Here is a 7,557-nt window from a genome sequence, read left to right as displayed (position 1 = left end):
GTCACGCCTCAGGGGCCGTAACACACTTAAATCGGAATAACCCGTCAGTCCCTCAGATCTAGTCTGATGAAGCCACTTAACCAGGATCAAATTCCACAATCTCACTCGAAGGTGAGTCACAGAAGAAATACAATAAAACAGGAAACCTCAAATTAAGTGTTGAGTTATTACATAAATCGGAGTTTCTGAGTAGCAAATAAAGTTCATAAATTAAAGTGCAGCGGATAATCGATGTCGTCGGTAATGAGGAAATGGGCAAGGCCTAGCCCACTACTCCTCATGCTCCTCTCCTACCGGAGCAACATCCCACTCGACCGTCCAACCCGGTGGCAGGGTGGTAGGCCAAGTCACACCATCAACCATTTCCTGAATGGCACCTGCAAAAATGGTGCCACAAGCAAGGCTGAGTATACTAATACTCAGCTAGACTTAACCGGTGTGAGGAGTCTACTCCTCTACCTCTAGACTATGCAGTTGTTTGGCTGAGGGGTTTGGTTTGCCAAAAGCACTAGCTGTTTCTAAAATCAATTTTTAGCTTTTCAAATTCTATCATCATTAACTTAGCTAGATTTGCTCCTTCTAAGCATACATGGTAACAATCAATTAGTTCGATCAACAAGTTATCTCAGATAATCCACATTTCACTTCTTACTCGATGCAGTACAAGGAATCAAGCAGTCTCATTAGCTACGAGAAGCAGACGATTCGAATCGAGTTTTAACCTTGCAAGGTAAACCTAAACACACGTCAAGTCAGGGTACTCCGACCCCACACAAGACAACCGTCCCCATCGATTCCCCGTTCGCGTCCAGGCCTCACCGCCTTGGCATACAATGCTCCACTGACCCCGGCTGCCGCCGTGCAGTGACCGCACTTGTACCCACCATAGCTAGCATGGGAGACCCAGTCTCAGGTCGCATGAGGGATAAAGTCCGCGCCCGGCTTCACTCAGGTACTAGGTTTACCGGTTACCATTTTTCCCGGCATGTGCTTAGTACGTTCAAAAGCTTGACTCAGGTATCCACACATTAATCCTTAATTCATTTTTCCTGTCTCATGGTCAAGGCATCCTCCCTAGATCCAAGTCCATAGACCAACATAAATCCCATTATCAAGATGAATACAATCAATTCCTGACCTCGCGCGAGTGCTAGAAAAATCACTCGACTTCTACCGAGATCCTGATTAGCAAGCAGCTACTCGACCTAGCATACTAGTATTCATCTCAAAAAGGAATCCTAAGTTCATGCAACTAGGGTTTCAGGCAACTCCTATACTTAAGTGCACATTACAATCCTACAAGCATTAAGTGTAGTAAAGTAGCATATAATAATACGGTTATTCATAAAACCGGGGCTTGCCTTCAATTGCTGGGGCTGTGGGGAGATCCTCAATAGCAGCCTCTGAAGCCTGCTCCTGGTCCTCCTCTTGGACAGGTCCTTGCTCGGGGATGAGCACGTACTCTCCGTCGGCAAGATTACAATCTAATGAATGCAATGCGTAAGATATATGCATGATAGGATATGTGCTTTTAGAAATTACAACTTTAACGGTGTATGGGCTTTTGAGTTTAAACAAGTTAACTTTACTTATGTAAAACCCTTGGGGGGTATACTTGGTAAATTGGGTTAAACTTAGTTAAGGTAAGGGGTAGGTTTATTTTTGGGGTTCCACTAAATTCTTTTTAAGTCTTAGTGATAAATGATAAGTTCTCAAGTTAGACTTATTGAGGTGGGGTTTATTTCTTCTTTCCTTTTCTTTTATTCTTTTAATGTTTTGGAGTAGGTTTGAACTACAAGTTGCTTTTATAAAATTCCAAAAATTCTGCAAAAATTACAGTGGCTTGTTACTTGTGTATGATTCTCTGTCTCAAAATTTGGGGGTCAGAAAGTGAATGGTTTTCTCTGGACAAAATTACCAAATTTTAGGGCAGAAGGGGTACTTTGAACTACAACTATTATTTAACAGTGGGTAATTCTCTAAAACTTATTTTTGCTGGCTTTTAGGTGTTATAAAATGACTTGATACAAATTTCTAGTCATTAATACCTTTTAATTCTTTTCCTATGGTTTTCTTAAGGTTTCTAGCCAAAGGGGTGCTTTCTACTACCACTATATTTGAAAAACATCAAACAACAGAGTTCTTATTTTTCTTAGTTGGTATTTTGTGCAAGAGCAATCATTCTGAAGTTTGGCTTCTATTTGCTTAAGGGAAGGGGTGGTTTGCATTATTTGAATTAAATGGCCTTTCTCTTTAATCACTAGCAAAAGGTATGAGTTTACTTCTTTTTCATGGGTTTGCCTTTTTCTCTGGTGGACTGTCTCATCATGGACTTAGCTAATTTTTGGTTGCCCATTATCACATTAAAAGGGGTTGTTTATGATTTATTGGAAAAATGCCTTATTATCACTCTGTATTTATTTTCCCTACTTAAAAAGTTGGGCTGGGGTGTTCTGTATTTTTGTAGTGGGGCTCTGGTGGTTATAAGTTCACTGGATTTTTACTAACCACTTTGGTTATAGTTTTGCAATTATAATAATTGATTTTCAGTCTATATAAGGTTAATTAAATCATCTTAGTTAAGAACTGGTCCAAATTAATGGTCTCTGTATTTTTCCTAGGTTCTCTGTTGCATAAGTAAACTAGGAAAAATATTATTAATCACTGTTCATTAATCTCTAAGGCCTTTCTGATTTTCTCTAAGTTTTGGACAAAATAGCTTTAAATGAATAACTACCTCATATTTTCCAATGCTGGTGTTCCTACTATTTTTAAACAGTGTCTAAATAGAGTATAAACATCTACAAATTTTCTTAAGCTCAGCACAAAAGAAAAACTAATTTTTCTTAATTAAACAAGGTTTAGTGGGTTTCTGTTTTTAATTTTAAACTCTAAAATTTAAAACAGAAAGCATAGGGTTCACTATTTTTAAATGACAGATTACAATATTCCAGAGCTAGCAAAATTGGTTTGACAACTTTTTATTAAGATTTCATCAAGTTATGGATTTTCTAAGTTCTATGGTCATTTTAAAAGAATAACAGAATTGATTAAATGGAAATCCACTTTGCACTGGGGTCCCTGGCGGTTTTTCTAAGTTTCCTTTGCGAATCAGTCCTTAGGTTACTATTCACATGAGTCGCTGACATTACAGAAAACCCCTCGGGTTCTACAGATCCTAACCCGAGGTCCTTCTTCTACCTTAAAAAGTAGCCGCAGCGAAGAAAAGGGCGGAGGGGCTTACCGGCGGCGAGACTGTTCCGGTGAAGTGGTCGAGGATGAAGGGGAGGTCGCGGGGATCACAACGGTGTGCGGAACGCCGTCGGAGATGGCCGGAGTCGGTCGGTCCACGCGCGCAGGCGGGGATGCTCGTCGGCGGCGAGGAGACCGGCCTGGTCACGGCGAGATAGTTCAATCAAATAGGTCAGGGAGGTCCACGGGATGCCAGAGGAACTATGAGCGAAAGGAATCGGTCGGAGACTCACTGGGTGGCTCGGTCCACGCGCGGCGGCGGAAGACCGAAGTCCGGTGAGGTTGATCTCGGGCCTCCGGTGAAGTCCGGTCGGGTCCGAGGGCTTGGCAAGCTTCACGGGCTACTAGCGGAGCTAGCCGAAGCACTGGCTTGCCCAGAGGATGGCTGGGGTGGGCTGGCCACGGTGGCCGAAGCTCTGGCGGCAATGGCGGGCGGAATTAAGCTCGCCGGAGCTAAGGGGAAGTGGTTGGCCGGTGAGGGTGAGTGCGGGGCGAAGTGGGGCGCGCCTGGGAAGGCTTTATAGGCGCGGCGCGGTGCACGGGCGGTCGTGGACCGGCGAGTGCGCGCGGGCGTGCACTGGGAAGGCGCGGTGCGCGAACGGGCGTGAACCGGGGGTGTCAGCCGCGGTCGAACACGTGTTCCCGTTGCCTCTGCCCCTGTTCAAGCGCCGATTGGGAGCAAATCTTCGCGAATTTGGGCAAGATCACTGCAAGGGATTTGTTCACCAGACCAAGCTTTGTCTTTTGTGTATGGACGACGTGCGGTTTTAGGCTAGGGACAGGGAGTTGTAGCGTCACCAAGGTGCCAGTGTCAGAATGCCTGGTCCCGAGGTTGAGCTGCGCCAAAACCGTGTCAAATGAATTTGGTTTGAGTTCAAACTTTCCCAGAATGTGTTCAAGGTAATTTGGCACGACTTTGATATTTGGATCTTCTGGCTTTGAGTTTGGAAAAGCAGAGAACACAGATGATCTTTGAGAAGAGGTCTAAAATTCAGAAATTCAGAAATCTGAATTTCTCTAAGGGTTCATAGATCAAGGGCTGATTTGGGGATTTAGTTGAGTTATTTTGGCTAAGCCTTCTCAATCTTTCTTGTTGCTCATTAAGTATACTTTAATTTTTATAATTGGCTCAAGTCAAAATTTTAAACTTTTCATTCCCTTTTTCTTATTTCCTTGAATTTTGTTCATGGGGTTTACTTAGGGTTTTGAATTAGGGTTGCACATTCTTATCTTTCAAAAGTCTCAATTGTTTTGATCATGACACTTTTAAGTATATACTTGGTGAATTCTTTATTACTTAAGTAAATTGGATGCTCATGCTTACTTTGATTCACATGAAATAATGGTTCTTGGTTTGGCTTTTTAAGAGAAACCCTAGGTGACACTGGGGTGTCAAAGCCTTCCCCCCTTAAAGGAATCTCGTCCCGAGATTCGGGCCAGAGTCCTCCCAGGGTGAAGCGAAGGGTGAGACTGATAGGAAAAAGGGTGGTGATTGTTATTATTAGGGCAAGACTGCTCTTCGAATGTCATTCTCTTTGCAACTTCAGAAGGAAGTCCTTTTAAGTTTTATCTTTTAGTTACTTCATTCTGAATTAAGATCATGTTTTTGGAAATTAGATTCGAAAGGCAGGAGGAGGGGTTGGGGGTGATTACATACCAGCTTCCTTAGGTAGGCAATCGGGGAAGTTGGATCTTAAGAATTCCTCGGTTTCCCAAGTAGCTTCCTCCTCTGAGTGATTACTCCACTGGACCTTGAACATCTTGATCGATTTAGCCCGAGTTGATCTTTCCTTGCAATCCAGAATCTTGGAGGGGTACTCTTGGTACGAGAGATCTGGCTCTATCTCCAATTCTGGCTCTGCTATGATCTCAGTTGGCAATCGAACACACTTCTTCAGCTGAGATACATGGAATACACTGTGAATGGCAGACATCTTTGAAGGTAACTTCAGCTTGTATGCCACGGGTCCACATGCTTCTATGATCTCATAAGGTCCAATGTAACGAGGAGCTAGCTTGCCTTTGATCCCAAACCTCTGCACTCCCTTGGTGGGTGATACCTTGAGGTATACAAAACTTCCCACCTCGAACTGGAGAGGTTTCCTTCTTCTATCATGATAGCTCTTCTGCCTGGCCTGAGCAGCTTCTAGATTCTTCCTGATTAGCTTGACCTTCCTTTCGGCTTCAGTCACTAAGTCAGGTCCAAAAACTTCTCTTTCACCAGGTTGAGACCAATTGAGTGGTGTCCTGCACCTTCTTCCATAGAGAGCTTCAAAAGGTGCCATCTTTAGGCTGGATTGATAACTATTGTTATAAGCAAACTCTGCCAAGGAGAGGTGCTTATCCCAGTTCTTGCCACAATCGATCGCACAAGCTCTCAGCATATCCTCCAGAATCTGGTTTACCCTTTCCGTTTGACCATCAGTCTGTGGGTGGTAAGCTGAACTCCTGATTAGCTTGGTTCCCAAAGACTCTTGCAATTGTTCCCAAAATCTGGCAACAAATTGGGCTCCTCGGTCAGAAACAATGGTCCGAGGTAATCCATGCAAACACACGATCCGGTCAATATACAATTCTGCATATTTCTGAGCCTTATCAGTGGTGTGCACAGGAAGAAAATGTGCTACCTTCGTCAATCGGTCCACAATAACCCAAATCGAATCATGATGACGAGAGGTGTTGGGCAGACCCACAATGAAATCCATGCTGATGTCGTCCCACTTCCACGAAGGTACGGACAGTGGTTGCAAAGCTCCAGCGGACTTCAAGTGGCTTGCCTTAATCCTCTGACAGGTGTCACACTCTGATACATACTGGGCTATCTCCCTCTTCATTCTGGTCCACCAGTACAAAAGCTTCAAATCATGGTACATCTTGGTGCTTCCCGGATGCATAGAGAATTTGGAGAGATGAGCCTCATCCAAAATTTTCCTTTTGAGATCCTGGTCCTTAGGAATTACCAATCTGCTTTTGAACCATAACACACCCTTCTCATCCTGGTGGAAACAATTATACTTCTCAACCTTCTGATGGAGATTCTTCTTGATAATCTGCATTCCCTTGTCACTGAGCTGGGCCATGATGATCTGGTCTTGCAAAGCTGGCTCAACAGCAATTTGAGACAAAGAACCAGAAGGAATCACTTCAATTTGCATCTTGCTCAACTCATCACACAAGGTGGTAATGCGAGAATCCATCAGAATACAATTGCATTGCAACTTCCGACTCAAGGCATCTGCTACTACATTAGCTTTTCCTGGGTGATAATGTACCTCCAGGTCATAATCCTTGATCAGCTCTAGCCATCTTCTCTGCCTCATGTTGAGATCAGCCTGAGTAAAAATGTACTTAAGGCTCTTATGATCAGTGAAGATGTTGCAGTGGGTTCCCATTAGATAGTGCGTCCACATCTTCAATGCATGAACCACTGCTGCTAACTCAAGCTCATGAGTGGGATAATTTTGCTCATGAGGCCTGTGTGCTCTTGAGGCATAAGCAATGACTCGGTTGTCTTGCATCAAGACACAACCTAGCCCGGTGCCAGAGGCATCACAATACACATCAAAAGGCTTGCTGCTGTCGGGTTGCGCCAATACTGGTGCTGTGGTCAGATGCTGCCTTAATGCATGGAAGGCATCTTCGCACTTCTGACTCCACACAAATTTGACTTCTTTCCTCAGCAACTCAGTAATAGGCTTCGCAATTCGAGAGAAGTCCGGAATAAATCTTCGGTAATAACCAGCCAATCCTAGAAAACTCCGAATCTGGCGAACAGTCGTTGGTGGCCTCCAGTTCATCACCTCTTGCACTTTGTCAGGATCAACAGCTATTCCAGCCTGAGAGATAGTGTGACCCAAAAATTTGATTTCCTTTAGCCAAAAATCACACTTGGATAACTTGGCATAAAGGTGGTGCTCTCGCAAACGTTGAAGCACTACATGCAAATGCCCGGCATGTTCTTCTTCGTTCTTTGAGTACACCAGGATATCATCGATGAAAACCACCACGAACTTGTCCAATTCCGGCATGAAAACAGAATTCATCAGATACATGAAATATGCTGGTGCATTTGTCAGCCCGAATGACATCACCAAGAATTCATATAGCCCATATCTGGTTGAGAATGCCGTCTTCGGAATATCACTTGCTCGTATTTTGATCTGATGGTAGCCAGAGCGAAGGTCTATCTTGGAAAACACCTTGGCTCCGACCAACTGGTCAAAGAGAACATCAATACGAGGCAAAGGATACTTGTTCTTGATAGTTACCGCATTAAGAGGGCGGTAATCTATACACAGCCTCAAG

Source organism: Zea mays, chromosome 8 (genome assembly GCF_902167145.1).
Source record: "Zea mays cultivar B73 chromosome 8, Zm-B73-REFERENCE-NAM-5.0, whole genome shotgun sequence".
NCBI classification, from domain to species: domain Eukaryota; kingdom Viridiplantae; phylum Streptophyta; class Magnoliopsida; order Poales; family Poaceae; genus Zea; species Zea mays.
Note: the sequence above shows the minus strand (reverse complement) of the source record.